The sequence below is a fragment of the Chrysemys picta genome, chromosome 12 (assembly GCF_011386835.1).
Source record: "Chrysemys picta bellii isolate R12L10 chromosome 12, ASM1138683v2, whole genome shotgun sequence".
Classification (NCBI taxonomy): Eukaryota; Metazoa; Chordata; order Testudines; family Emydidae; genus Chrysemys; species Chrysemys picta.
In genome coordinates this window covers 52,568,720-52,584,715 of record NC_088802.1, presented here as the reverse complement: position 1 = coordinate 52,584,715, position 15,996 = coordinate 52,568,720, and the positions used below count along the sequence as shown (strand labels likewise).

At 41.6% G+C, this 15,996-nt stretch overlaps 1 long non-coding RNA gene across 1 annotated transcript in view; it reads right to left on the bottom strand.

Moving 5' to 3' along the window:
• Positions 1-767: 767 nt before the first annotated feature.
• Positions 768-15,996, bottom strand: part of LOC135974668 (uncharacterized) — a 42,038-nt gene continuing 26,809 nt past the window's right edge. The window contains exon 4 of the long non-coding RNA XR_010591796.1: positions 768-3,833. This is a non-coding gene — a long non-coding RNA (uncharacterized LOC135974668). The remainder of the gene's footprint in view (positions 3,834-15,996) is intronic.

Here is a 15,996-nt window from a genome sequence, read left to right as displayed (position 1 = left end):
AAAGATCTTAGTGAGATTTCAGCAATTGGTCTAAATACGTGTTGTCTGACATTTCAATTTGAAGGAGTCATTGCTATAAAAGATGCTTTCAGAGTTTCCAGGGAAAGGTTCACATTATTTACTCATTATTTTGATTCAGACAAGAAGCCTTTTTGATTATTCTAAAATTGAGTGCTACTGCCGCTGAATAGGCTGTCCTTTCCCTTCACTTGTTTCTGTGCTTCCATCTGTTGTGGAGATTGTTTTGAGCTGAACAATTCACCATTTTGTTTTGTCCTTCTCTTAGTATTATTTATTGCAAGCATTTATATGGAACTTGCTGATTTAGTATCAGCGTTACTTGGCTTAGAATTAAACAGAAAACAATTTCCCAACTATAGTGATTTAGGGTAAGATTTTTAAAAAATACTAAAGAACCTGTGTCCCATTTTCAAAAGTGACCAGATTTTCAAAAGTCTTTAGGTGCCTAAACATACAGGTCAGCACCTAGTTGTTCAGGCATTTGAAAATCCGACTAATTTCCACTGACCTCCTGGGTGTTGGTTGATCCAAACAAAACATCTCACTCTTTTAGGTTTTTTTCAACATACGAATTTAGTTAATAAGTCCTATGGGCTATTTTACTTTAAATTCCATAGCCCCATGTACCTCCAGCATTTTAATAAATTAATAGGCTACTCTTAATTCACTTAACTTCTGTGTGTGGGTGATGGCTCCTAAGGACCCCACCCTTTGACGAGCACCACGGAGAGCCATTTCCAAAAAGGTTGAAGCATGCTGTTTAATACATTATTAAAATACACTCTTTATTCATAACACAGAATGAAAAGGATTGGCTCTATTTTTATCTTCCTGGGAGTTTAAAAATAAAGAGCAGACCTGAATTATGCATTGAATAGTGTGTATAACGTATTGTTAGGGATTGCATCTGGTGTGTGCATCAGTGCTAACAGAATGAGGCTTATTTATAAATTCTAGAAAAGTTCAGATTTGGTTCTTGGTTGCTCCTTTGCTGCCCGTGTTACTAAGGTGGGCATTGTGCTGTCGCTGAACTGAAATGGAACTCATCTTGACTAGATTTTGAGATCTATATTTACAGTTAACGTCTGCAGATGAAACAGAATTTAATGGATCCTCCACTACAGTTGATGGTGTTCCATTGATTTGTATTACCTGGCCATTTAGCTCCAACCTCAGTCTTGTTTAGGAGGAAAATAACACTATGTAGAACAAAGCATATATTTAAAAAAGGAAACATGGTCACAGTATCCTTTAAACTGGATACCAGTCAGAATGTCAGACACCTGATCCATATACATGATCGGCCTTAGCAACTTGCATCTAGTCAAGAGACATGTAAAAGCAGGCACCAAATTCATCTCTGGTGGAACTCTGTGAACTGCAGCTGAGTTACACCAAGTGAATTTGGCCCAGTGTGGTATTCCAATGGAAGGAGCAACGATATTTTAGCATTCTCCGTGAAAACTTACTGTACTGTTAGATAGTTAGCTCTTCAACTAAGACTCAAACTCCTACATGGAAATAGAAATCCATTCAGAGGTAGAGGTATTGCGGTTCGTTCTCAAACGTGAGAGTTTCGCATGTTAAATAAATCGATCATTAAGGGAACTCAGCATTAGCCTAACTCCACTCACACTGAGGTTATTGCTAAGTAGTTTTGAAAATCCCATCCTAAATGCCAAACAGGAACTGCGGTTTTGTTCCCAGAAAAACAAAATCATCATTTTTTGTTGATATTTCTCTTAATCTTTTGGTGTCTGGGATGCATTTTTTAATGAATCCCCCAACATTTTGATTAAAAATGATTTTCCCCCCAAAAAATTACTGCTTAGTTAACCCTCTTGTTTTTTTGTTTTGTTTTTTTTTCCTTCAGGGGAGGAGGCTTGGGGGGGAGCTGCAATGAAAAATTCCCAACTAGCTCTACCAAAGGTGTAAGCAACTAGTAATTGCTTATAGTCTTGCAGTAAAGTATTTTGTCGTGACTCTCTTGCTTAGAAAAATTACCCATATTTTTATTCCTTTCTACACATTCTATGACTAAGAATAATCATAATTATTTTTAATCCTCTCATTGATTTCAATAGGATTTAGACCCCTAATCTCCTTAGATGCCTAGTGGGATTTTCAAAAGTGCATATCTGCATTTTTAAATGCCTTAAAATACCTTTGAAAATCTGGCCCCAGGTGTCTAAGGGCTTGTTAGGGCCCAAGGGTTGGAGTTGTGTTGCTGCAGAGCTTCAGTATAGACACTCTCTATGCCAATGGGAGTGATTCGCCCATCAGTGTAGGAAAGCCACCTACAAGCTTATGCAATAGGCAGATCAACAGAAGAAGATAGGTCAGTGGTTTGAGCATTGCCCTGTTAAGCCTAGGGTTGTGAGTTCAAATCTTGAGGGGGCCACTTAGGGATCTACAGAGTTGTCCTGCTTTGCGCAAGGGGTTGGGCTAGATGACTTCCTGAGGTCCCTTCCATCTATGAAATTCTTCTGCCAACCTAATGGTGTCTATGTAGGGATTTAGATTGGCTTAACTATGCTGCTCGGGGGTGTGGATTTTTCACACCCCTGACAGACATAGTTAAACCAACCTAATTTTCTAGTGTAGACCAGGCCTTGGTCCCCTTTGAAAGGGGGACCTAGGCTCCTAAGTCACTTGGGTGTGTTTCAAAATTATGCCCTTTGTCTTCAACTACAAATAGTATTACTTACTCATGTATTACAATTAATAATAATTGTCATTGTTATATCTAGCATGCATCACCTGGAGTCACATGCATAACATTTGGAAATAAAATCCCCACGTGTGGGGTATACGTATTTTGAACACAGGTATAATTGAGCCTCTCTACTCCCTGAACTCTAGCCTTTGGCAACGATATAGGGAAATGTTTATTAGTAAATGATTTGCGAGAGAGAACAAAGCTTGTATAAAAGAGAGGAGAAAACTATTGTTGCTGGAAATTGAGTCCCAAAGTGTGTTCTGTATCCTATTGCTTTTCACCCTTTGATCTATATCTACAAATAGACTTAAAATGGCAGATTAACAAAAATAGGAATGGGAAAAAGGAAAGTTCCCAACCACCTGGCTCACAAGCTCAATATCAAGTTCAAGTCTCTGGACCTCTGGTAAAGCCTTGGGTGGGTTAAAGTAGCAAGGGATTAGAAGGAATGAAGGATATTAATCCAGCTTTCCCCATAGAGGACAGGTTACATCTTTGGTTCCCATCAGCTGCAGTATGATTTTATATTTTCTATGTAACAGAAGTTTTTGGATGGGGCAGTGCACATACTAACCACCCAAAGATGGTGGTGCCTGGCTACCACTTAGAGCTAATGGGATAATTTTAGAAAGAAATCTTGGAATAGTGGATGGAAAAATGACAGTCTAAGAACAGGGGCGGTCTTTCAGAAATCTGGAAATACATTTGTTTTTTTCAGATCACTGCTTAGGTCCATGAAGTGTGAAAAATAAGACTTATTTGAGGGGAAAGGGGTAAAATATGTCAGTTATTTGTGAGACATCAGAAGGTAACGATCCATTTTTTTCCCAAATTGTTCTTAAATTGTGGAACCAGACATTAGAAGTGTAATCCTAGTAAAATAGCATCCCATTCTGGCAGATATTGAAATGCATATATACATATATGAAAACATGGAGACCCAAGCCCACCAATATGATTTTCCTAAGTGTGACTGATGCTTCCCATCTTGGTGTGATGGTTATTCTGGGTCACATTTTCTGCTCATTTCCACAGGTTTTCACACTTTCAACAAACTCTGTGTAGTTCTTTTCCACTGAGTGTAAGTGGCGTGCTGCAAAAAAAGAGAGATATAGAGAGATGACCAATAGTTGGTTTACTTCCTAAATATTCTGTTGTTGCATGTAACTTTAGATGAAAGGTGTATTTCCATCTTTCATCTAAACATTAATATTTAAATATTTCAGTGCAATCTCTAAATATTAATGTTTTCTAAGGCGGAGGTTGCATTGATCATTTTCCCTTAGATTGTGATTACCTGGGAAGAGACATCATTCTTCTAGATTGTCTGGAAAGTGCTTAACACATCATGCGAGCTGCTACACTATAATCGTAATTATATTTAATACTTTGCATTTCATTTCTTCATGAGATCATCATGTGGTTTCCACCATCTTAATCATTATCTCACCATCATCCCCCACATACCTGCGTGTACATTGTTTTAAGAGTGGTACCAAATCCTATTAAATTACACGATTAAAAAAGTATTGCCGACAGTTGCTGTGGGTTAACTTCAATATTATCAGAGTTTGGTTCAACTTGGAGAAGGATTCAACATTTTGCATGCTTTTCTGAATCTCTTGAGTCTGCCAGACTGGGTTGGAAGTCTCAAAAACAAAATAAAAAGCTTTTTCATGACATCTCTGTAATTTCTGTTTCTGACCCTTTTTGAATTCTTCAAAAGAAGACTTTAGTGCAGTATTCTGGCACTATCAATTCTGGTCCCAGATAGACAATGGAAGTGGAACAAACACATATATTCAAATATTTCACAACTTGAAGAAAGATGTGTTTCTAAAAGTGAGACACGGTTCAGGTGTGGCGGGGTGGTCTTAATTTTTCCAATTGGGTATAGTTGTCTCAAAGGGTAATCCCTTCCCCACAAAAAAAAGTAAAATCTAATGAAAACCACATGCCCAGGGTATTTTGAAAGGGTTTGAAGAGAAGACAGGAGGAACTTTGTATCTTTCAGGTAACAATCTCTTGCAAAACTTAGATTGCAAATTCCAAAACATTTTAAAAATAGTTTTGTGGCTAGTTCATCCACAAAATTGACACACGCCTTGATATTTCGGCCAAAAAGCCAGAGCCGGCCCTGCTTGCTAAAACAGATTAAACAAAAAACCTGCGGCACGGCCGGAGCGCGGGTGCAGGGGGACCGGCTGGGGGGGGGAGGGGGAGGGAGCGGGTGGGAGAGAGAGAGAAGGGGGCGGCCAGGGCTACAGCAGGGGCGCTGCCACGCGGCCCCTCCCGCTGCGCCGCCTCCTGCTGCCTGCTGCGAGGGCTCCGCTCCGGTGGGCGGGGAGGGAAGGAAGAGGACTGCCCTGCAGGGCGCTCTGGCTCTCCGCGCCGCCGCCCCCTACAGGGCAGCCGGAGTGGAACAAAAAAAAAGCGGCCGTGCCACCCTAGGATTGGGCAGAATGCAGCCTTGAACAATCTGCCTGGAGCCGGCCCTGTTAGCAAGGAGCCATGTTGGACAGAGGGAGAGAAGAGGATGCAAGAGGAAGAGGAAGGTCCTGCCCCCGAAATGGCGCCCCCGACAGAGGCGGCGGAAGGTCCCACCCCCGAAATGCCGACGACGACCGGGGCGGCTGAAGATCCGGCCGCTGCGGTCGCCACCCCCCAAATGTTAGCGCCCTAGGCGACTGCACACAAGTATTTTCAGCCATTCACAATAAGGAGGATATGATAGTGCTGCTGCTTACCACCTTCATGAGCTTTAGCCTGCTGGTTAGGGGATTCACCAGAGATATGGGAGACCCAGCTTTGAATTTCTACTCTGGAATAGACCCACAATAGACTTTTTGAATTCCTAGAAAATACCAAAAACATTCTAATTCTGGTTTCAGAGTAGCAGCCGTGTTAGTCTGTATCCGCAAAAAGTCTCTAAGGTGCCACAAGTACTCCTGTTCTAACACATTTATTAGAGCATAAGCTTTCATCCGAAGAAGTGGGCTGTAGCCCACGAAAACTTATGCTCTAATAAATTTGTTAGTCTCTAAGGTGCCACAAGTCCTCCTGTTCTTTATTCTAATTCTGACTCAAGATGACATTTTGATTATTGCTACTATTTTTTGGAACTGCCACTGAACTCAAAAATCAGTTATTCTCCCAGTTCTATTTAGCACCTAGACGGATACATTTTCACAGCTCCAAACGCTTGCTTTTTTATTTTTGTTTTAACTAAGATTCTGACTTTTGACCTTTGTGAATTTTCCACTTGAAAGCAGCTGATTTGTGCTAATGCCACAGAAGTTTTGAGTTCCCCAAACTGGTTCAATCTATCAGAGTCCAATAAACTTAAACTATCACAGCTGGAGAAGATTAGGAGCTGCCTAAACATAATGAGATGTGTGTATAGACTTCAAACTGTCATGCATTTCTCTGGTTAACAACACAGAATTCAATTATTTCACTGGAGTAAATGAAATGGAAAGTTCCATTCCAGGACTCCTTGCAATGACTAAAAAACTGTCAAGTTTATTCAGTTGTGCATGCTTAACATATGTGCTCCAATTGCCATATGCTAAATGCCTGATAGCAGACACTCTCATTCAAGGACAGACGACAGCGAGTAGGAGGAATGGAAACAGTTGTGTCAGGTGTCTAGCACAAAAACATTTTCTAGAGGGCATCAACCTTTTAACTAAGCAGCAATATATCGGCCTTGTAATAATCAACGGAAAGAGCAAGATAGACAATAAAGATCTGCTTCCAGTGTAGATTTCCAGCATTTTTATTATGGATTATTTTAATGATGATTTTTTCCCCTTCCAAAATGGCCTGTGTCAGTGGTTAGGAATCATCCTGTTGTATTAATTTAAATGGAATATATGGGTCAAAGGTGTTAACATAACCCAGTCATTGTCCAACATAAAACAGTGTTTACCAACTCCTGGACCTTGTTTAACAGGGACCTTAGGCTGCTTAGTACCTTTAAAATCATTTAACCTTTCATTACAGGTCCAGAAAAGAAAGGGAAACAGTTAAAGCATTTGAAAGGGTAAGTATTAATTAAGGCTTTAATTTTAACAACAAAACATTTCTTGTTCCTTTTCTCCAGAGAGTGTTTTTGGAAGGCAGAACACCTTGATTGACAGTCTTGTAGAGGGTAGTAAAGATGGTAGTAACTGCCTTTTGGGGGGAAAGAAAAGAAGTTAGTTGAGATGGGCTGCTGCTGCTGTTAAAGCCCAGGTAGTGCTTGGGATTTCAGCCATTAGCTGGTAGAGGTGGTGATGTCATCTGGATGCCTCCCTCTGGTCCATTCTGGTCAGGACATCTCTCAGGATCAAGGTGATGAAGGCCAGGGTCACAGTGGGTTTGGCAGCCATGATAATGAAGCTCACTCTAGTAGCCTCCATTCTCCTTTCTCTCTGTCGGTTCTTTCTTTAAAAGGAAGTGATGGGTAAAATGGCCCATCCCCTCATTATTTTGTTCACCAACAACAATTTTGGTTCATTAATTTCCATCTCCATATCATCTGTTTTTAACAAGCATAATTTTAACAGTCCTGTGATTAAATCAGAGTGGTCTTTTTTTTAATTAGACTACTCCAGTTTCTCTGTCTGGTTTTCTTGCACCCATTCCCATCAGCATCGGTTACTCTAGGTTATTGTGACGTTTTATCAACTTACATTCACTTTTTACAGCTAAACTCACAATTAGGGTAAATTTGGTAGGCCAAGTTATCACAACATACTTGACCTGACTCATCCCTACTTTATTTCTCATAGGTTTTCTGTTAATTTCTGCTAACAGGTACATTCCAGACTCATGCTCATGTTCATCACTCCATGCACTCTTCAGGCCATTGCCTTTCTATGGATAAGAAGCAGAGAATCTGCATTTGGGCCTTATCCTCTTTTCTGGCCAAAAACTGTCAGACTTCTCTGCCTAATGTTACATACAAAATCTGTTTCATGTATAGCATGCTCCACCAGGGCTAATGGAAATTTTCTGTGCTTCTCCCTCCAAGTTCCATGCAAAATGCTACATAATCCAGTTCTAGTTACCAAAATAAGATCTGATTTTCAGAGATGCTGCATGTTCACAGCTCCCACAGAAGCCAGACAACTTCTGTAGGTGTTTAAACGTGGAGTGAGAAGCATACATTTAGGTACCTCTGTCTAAAAATTTTGGTACATGACTTTTCTCTCTCATAAATACACCTCTACCCCCCAAAATCTTACCGCGTTATAGGTGAAACCGCGTTATATCGAACTTGCTTTGATCCGCCAGAGTGCGCAGCCCCGCCCCTCCCCGGAGCGCTGCTTTACCATGTTATATCTGAATTTCTGTTATATTGGGTTGCGTTATATCGGGGTAGAGGTGTATTATGAGTCAAAATTTCAATTAGAACCTAACGTAGGCATTTATACAGCCTCCGTTACCATAGCATTTTATGGTACAGCCTCCATTACCTGAGCACCTCACAAAATGGAACGCCTTTATCCTGACATCCACCCTGGGAGGTAGGGGGAAGTGCCTTCTTCTATTTTCTAGAAGGGAAACTGAGGCACAGAGAGTAAGTGACTTGCTTTAGGTCACATAAAGTCTGTGGCACAGTTTGCAATAGAACCCGAATCTCCTGAGCCCCACACTGGCCCCCAGCCACTGAATCATCCTTTGTTTCCCCAGCTGCTGTATAAGCCTCTGTCGTGTCTGTCTACAAGCCCAGTTTATGTGAATGGGCAATGTCATGCAAACGGACAGGCTGAAAACAGCAGCTTCCCTCAGCCAGAATTGAGTAAAACTGAAATGAGGACTCATTGTTTGATGAGTGTGGCATTTTACCCAGAAGCAGGAAGCCAAGGTCTTCACCGTGGACAACTTGACAAGACATGGTATAAATACTTAGCACTTATATAATGCTGTACGTGGTGTGACGTGCTCTCCATTACTGAATTCTCGAAGCACCTCTCTTACACAGGCAGATAGAGTTGTGTCCATTCTACAAATGAAGAAACAAGCAGAGAGAGGCGGTGTGGCTTACCCAACACTGAGAATCAAGTCATTAGAACTTGGGTCTTCCCAGAGCTCTGTTCACTAGTCAAGTGATACAGCAAGATTAGACAACTTTCGCAGGCAAATGAGGGTCCTCTCTTCTTTGCAGGGAGTCAGGGTAAGGAAAGAAGAAACTGAACACTGATGGGGGGGGAAATAAATGCCAGGTTGGAGATAAGTGTTCAAAAATAAGCAAGGACAGCTGTGGTGCTACACCCAATGGCAACCATGAAAAACAAAGCTGTAAAATAAATACACACCAGGGGAAAGGTTAGACAATTCCTGCTTTCCACAACCATGTGACAGTAACCCATAGAACACTGCTCTTGTTTCACAAAAGAAAAAGAGCTGGCTGCTATTCTGTAGCCGTGAGCAAACCATAGAAAATGCACCGCGGCTTCTTGTAAAATGTCAACAGCACTATGAATAGGTGACATGGTTTGGATAAAATAAGAACTAATTTGAATCTTCACCCACTGCTTTGTCTATGTAATTCTCTTTCTTTCCGCCTGCATTTATAAGGCTTTAGTCGCTGTACAGTGTAGGTCAGTGTTTCTCAAACTGGGGTCGCCGCTTGTGTAGGGAAAGCCCCTGGCGGGCGGGGCCAGTTTATTTACCTGCCATGTCCGCAGGTCCGGCCGATCGCGGCTCCCTCTGGCCGTGGTTCGCCGCTCCAGGCCAATGGGGGCTGCAGAAAGCGGCGCTGGCCGAGGGACGTGCTGGCTGCCCTTCCTGCAGCTCCCATTGGCCCGGAGCAGTGAACCGCAGCCAGTGGGAGCCGTGATCGGCCGGACCTGCGGACGGGGCAGGTAAACAAACCAGCCCGGCCCACTAGTGGCTTTCCCTACACAAGTAGCAACCCCAGTTTGAGAAACACTGGTGTATGTGCAATATACAATGTTACAATAAGCATAACAGCCAGACTGCTGTGGTTGAATGTGCCTCTTGCTTCTGGTTGCAACCAGAAGCGGAAGTGACAATACTACAGGAGAGATTAGTCTGCATATTCCCAGGCTGCATAGAAAATGGGGAAGCACCATGAATTATGGAAGAAGGTATGTGTTTTGTGGACCAGGGTAACAGAGAGAGTTCAAATACATTAAGGTTAAGCATCAAAATTGCCTAGACACTTCAACACTTTGGAGACTAATTCCTGCTTAGATTCTTAGTATATGGACCATCTCCTCTTAAGCCTTGCTTGTTGACTTTTCCTAGGATACATGCCTGAGATGTGAATGAAGACTAAGGGTATAGTTTATAGTCCTGTGCAAGTGATACTATTGCTCAAAACAAAGATTAGAAAAGGAACTCTGTCACTTCTGCCTGATTGCAGCTGTTGAGACAAAAGCACCCTGTCCAATCATTATTTGGATTCCAACTACTGTATGATAGTTGAGTTCTTTGGTTGTTAACTGACAGAACAGCATCTTATCCTAAGGCCCCAATTCAGTCAAACATCCAAGCACGTTCATAAATTCATCCCTATTCAGTAGAGCACGTAAGTACATGCTTAACTTTAACCACTTGCTTAGTGGCATTGGAACTTAAGAAGGTGGCTTAAGTTTGACACATGCATAAGTAGGTTGTCTTATTAAAAAGGATCAACTGCTGAACCGAGGGCAATATTAATTTCATTCGACTTTTTAAAATGAATCTTTATGGCTAGGAAGGTGGCAAGGGCCAATTTCAATGCCGGTGGAACTTTTTTTATTGTCTGTACACTGGAATTAATATTTAGAACAGGATAGGCAGAAGGCAAATCTGCAAATTATCCAAGCTTCTTTATTTTCTTTGATTTAGCGGTCTGTGTGAAGCAGTAGAAAAGTAACCATTTGTGAGAATAACCCATCAATGAGCCTTAATTATCTGAATGGTTCCACTGTCATCTGTAGAGGTTTCAAGAGCTTTCAGCATTTATCAAAAATTCCTGGATGTGGCCCCTCTGAAAATATCTTAACATCTGAAATTTTTATAGACCTGTATTATGGTGGAAACAATGGGATCCTTTTGTTTTGTGCATCACTTGCACCAGAATCTATTTTTTATGAAGCTGTGGCCATTTCATTTTGTCATACAATGTAAAATTCATCAGTTTTGCCTGGAGCCTTAATTAAGGGCAGGAACAAAATGTTTTTTCTTTTGTCGATTAAGAACACGATATGTTCACTGAATGAAAAATGGGGAAAATGCAGCACGACATTGTTAGTTTTATCATGGAAAATATTCCTCTTGCTAGTGGTGTCTTGTTAAATTGGCAGCTTCTTCAGGTGCTCCATAAATGGACACCACATCTAAGTCAAATTAGAAGGCCATGGTTTTATAGATTAGCAACCATGATAATCAACAATAACAACATTAATGAAGTCCCTGAGGTCAATTTGTGCAGCTATTACAAATTTTTGGTCTTGCGTGGTGCAGATACTTTATTCCTACTGCACATAATTGAGGAAAGATACTCAAAGCAGTCAATTAGTCATAGATCACTCTCCTCAAGAAGGCATAAAAAATAGTTATGGTTCCCTGTGAATGAAAGTTAAAGGGGCCTATGCACCTTCCAGAATATGCAAGGGCAACTCTTGTGTCTCCAAAATGAGGACCCATACTGATAACCAGATATAGCTGGGAGAAATGTTTCAACTGAAACTTTGCCAATTCTGCCTTTTTTTGCCTGGGAAAAAACAAAGCCAAAATATTTTGTGAACTCATGTCAGCTTAAGCAAATTATTTCAGAAGAGAAACTGAAAAAACCTAAACATACCATTTTGACATTTTTGAAACCACACATTTCATTTTTTAATTCAAACCCCCTTTTTATTTTGTAATTTCCTTTAATTTTATTAAAAAAAATAAAATGCTGAAAGTCAGAATGAAACATGTCATTTCATTCAACCCAAAACAGTTTGTTTCTTTTTTATAATTGCCAGGGAACTGGGAAAAAAAATTGTTATTCACGCAGCTCCATAACCAGGTGTAGCACCCTGCTTCTTCCCAGCGCAGGTCACAGCCATTGGTGAACATTCTTCCATTCATTGAAGACATCATTCTAGTGAACCGATAATAGTCAATTACCAGTACATTTAAGGGCATGATATTCAGAGGTTCTGAGCATCCACAGCTCCCATGAACTTGAAATGTATCTGCAGATGGTCAGCGTGACAGGACAATCTCCTGGACAAACCTCACTTAATTCAGTTTAAGTCAGGGTTTCTCAAACAGGGGTCGCCGCTTGTGTAGGGAAAGCCCCTGGCGGGCCGGGCCGGTTTGTTTACCTGCCACGTCCACAGGTCTGGCCGATCGCGGCTCCCACTGGCCACGGATCGCTGCTCTTGGCCAATGGGGGCTGCTGGAAGCGGCGGCCAGTAAGTCCCTGAGCCCCTGCCACTTCCAGCAGCTCCCATTGGCCCAGAGCAGCGATCCGTGGCCAGTGGGAGCTGCGATCGGCCAGACCTGCGGATGGGGCAGGTAAACAAACCGGCCCGGCCCGCCAGGGGCTTTCCCTACACAAGCGGCGACCCCTGTTTGAGAAACTCTGGTTTAAGTATTTTAAGAGTTCATTGTATTAAAAATAAAATGTTTACGGACCATTGAGGGAGTGTATATGGCTCCATGAGGGAGGGGTGATCATAGCCCTCGAGGAACTAGGAACAATGTGCGGATAGTTAGGCAAATTCACTCAGGTTGTACCATCCCCAGAAAGCTACCACCAGCTGTAGAGGGGCTTGCATATATTGAGTCAACTGGATGTTCCAGGGACGGGCAAAGGATTGTTGGTTCAATAGCATGAGTTAAAACTGACTCGAGGCCTTCTTTCTGATCCAGCTAATGGGAAGAACCCCTGGCCTAGGGTGGGCCTCAATCCTAAGGGAAGGTTTGGAAGATGTTTGGGCCTCTGAAGCCCCATATGATTAGGGGCCTTGTTCTGAGTGAAAGCTGCGATGAACTTGTGATCACAAAAATACACGCTGTGTGGGGCTTGAAGGACCGATCACCAACCGGAGCCCTTGTTGGAGTGAGGGGGTGATCTCTGGTTATCTTATTAACATGTGTGTAGATTCTTTTACTATTTTAATATATTTTCTCTGTAATGGTTTTACCTTAAGAAGAAATGAGCTTGCTTAGAAAGGACCGTGTGATAACTTTGCTGTGTAATTACGCCGTGTACCGTCTCTGCAGAGAGAAGTGAAGCGGCCTAGTTAAGCAGCCTGTCTTGCTGAGGAATAACACTGAAGGCAGGGAACTGTTCAGCCTGGAAATACCCTGGTGAGAAGGGAGAGATGTGGGTCTCGGCTCAAGAGAGGTGAAAGCTGAGGGGCCCGGAGCCGTGTGTGCACCCTTTCTGAAACATAGAAGGCAAATATAGTTGCAGTTGCCCTGAATTGTGACCGTCAGCATCTCTAAAAATCAACCTGGGAGTGCAGCAAACTGCCTGAGCCAGTAGTTATAACGAGCAATGGCAAGCAAATATAGGAAAATCCCCTAGTATGCTATCTGACAAAATTCCTTCCCAACAACAGGCATGAGCAAGGATCATTATTCAAGTCTCCTAGAATCACTCCGTTTATTATTAGTGCACTGTTGTTGGTGCTATTTCAGAATTTCCAGTACACCAAATGATAATTTTAGTCAGTACAGTCAGAATACCACCAATAAACTATTTTAGTGTTAAGTACATCAACAGTTGCTAATACTGTACTTTACAAGGCTCAATAACTTATTGAGCTAAGCTATCAGTTTGTAAAATAAAACCAGACACAGTATTTAACCTACATACTTGTGCTTGGAGTGTATGAAAAAAATTGTTTTATTTTCCATAGAGAGAAATCTTTTCTTGCCGCAGTTGATGGGCGTCAGTGATTGTGGTTAGAGACCTGTAAATGTTGTGTTGATAAATAAGTTTTGCAAGATTGATCGTTCGACGTGACAAAAATGCAATTTGCGGTATTGTAATTTGATTAGTTTTAGCCTTGCAAAAATAAAGGGAATATGCAAGAAAAATGGTACAAAGTAGGCTGTGATTCTGTAACAAACGGTCTTATCCACTGGGCTTTGGATAATCGAATCGTAGGATTGGAAGGGACCTCGAGAGTTCTTCTAGTCCAGTCCCCTGCATTCAAGGCAGGACAAAGTATTATCTAAACCATCCCTGACAGGTGTTTGTCTAACTAGCTCTTAAAAACCTCAAATGAAAGAGATTCCACAACCTCTCGCAATTTATTCCAGTGCCTAACTACCCTGACAATTAGGAAGTTTTTTCCTAATGTCCAACCTAAATCACCGTTGCTGCAATTTAAGTCTATTGCTTCTTGTCCTATTCAATTTTTCTTCCTCCTTGTAACAACCTTTTATGTACTTGAAAACTGTCCTCACTCGGTCTTCTCTTCTCCATACAAAACAAACCCAATTTTTTCAATCTTCTCTCATAGGTCGTGTTTTCTAGACCTTTAATCATTTTTGTTGCTCTTCTATGGACTTTCTCCAATTTGTCCACATCTTTCCTGAAATGTGGCACCCAGAACTGGACACAATACTCCATTTGAGGCCTAATCAGCATGGAATAGAGCAGAAGAATTACTTCTTGTGTCTTGCTTACAACACTCTGGCTTATACATCCTAGAAAGATGTTTGCTTTTTTTGCAACAGTGTTACACTGCTGATTCAGACTTAGCTTGCGGTCCACTATGACCCCCCAGATCTCTTTCCACAGTACTCCTTGCTAGGCAGTCATTTCCCATTTTTTATGTGTGTGACTGATTGTTCCTTCCTAAGTGGAATTCTTTGCATTTGTCCTAATTGAATTTCATCCTATTTACTTCAGATAATTTCTCCAGTTTGTTCAGATCATTTTGAATTTTAATTCTATCCTCCAAAGCACTTGCAACACACACCCCAGCATGGTATTGTCTGCAAACTTTATAAGGGTACTCCCTCTGCCATTATCTAAAACATTGATGAAGATATTGAACCAGACCCAGAACTGATCTCTGCAGGACCCCACTCGTTACGCCCTTCTAGCTTGACTGTGAACCACTGATAACTCTTCTCTGGGAACAGTTTTCCAACCAGTTATGCACTCACCTTATAGTAGCTCCATCTAGGTTGTATTTCCCTAGTTTGTTTATGAGAAGGTCATGTGAGACAGTAGCAAAAGCTTTACTAAAGACAAGATATGCCACGTCTACTACTTCCCCGCCCCCATCCACAAGGCTTGTTACCCTGTCAAAGATCATCATGCCCTTTATTACTACCATATAACACAGCTCAGTCACGCCTGTGTATTAATTGTGCTGCTATCGATGTGGGCCAGATCTGGTGCCTTTTATGATTTCCAATACTCCCGAAGGGGCATAGGAAGGAATATTACGAGTTAAAAATGTTTCGGATCCATTTGTGCTGTACATGACAAGCTTAAAAACAAGTCACCAGAATTTCTCTTCCAGCCATCACTGGAGTGTGATTTGGACTAGACTGTGTTCCTGCCAAACTCAAAGCTACAGGGCCTTACTGTTTTGGCGAAGAGTACAAACAATTTCCATTGTGCTGTTCGGGGAGAAAGTATATACAAAGCTGTTGAATCTTGCAGTTTTATGTGTTTTCATTTGGCAGATGGAAAATGTAAGCATTGAACAAATCTGTTTATCTAATAGGTCAACTTTCTGATGTATTTTAGCAAGTGAAAGTCATCATTAGCGTGTCCATTCCTTTTAAAAGTGTGAACCGGTTCATGTGGAACAAAGAACAGAAAGCTAACGCTGGTGGAATACGGCCTGCCAAAGGCAGGATCACTTTATAGTCTATCAATTTCTTCCAATGTCTTTGAAAGGCATCATTACAACTGGGTACCTCTTCCTAATTTATCTCTGGCAATCACCCCCTAGTTTATCTGATAAATGCTCTTTTGTTTCATTCTTATGAATCTTAATTCCTCATCTATTCTGGGTTCTGATGCTGCTCCCATCACAGTGGTATTTGAATGCATCATAACACTCATGATTCAGTATAGAGCACAGGAATGGGACTTGGGTTATGTCTATACTGCGAGCTAGGAGTGTTATTCCTCTGCTCATGTACACATACTCGGAGTTGTGCTCCTCAAGCTAGTGAGAGCATAAATAGCAGTGTAAACGCAGTAGAATGGCAAAGTGAGTTCCAATACTGGCTCCAAACCATGCTCGCAATCATCCAGTCCATGTGCAGACAAAATGAAATCCTGG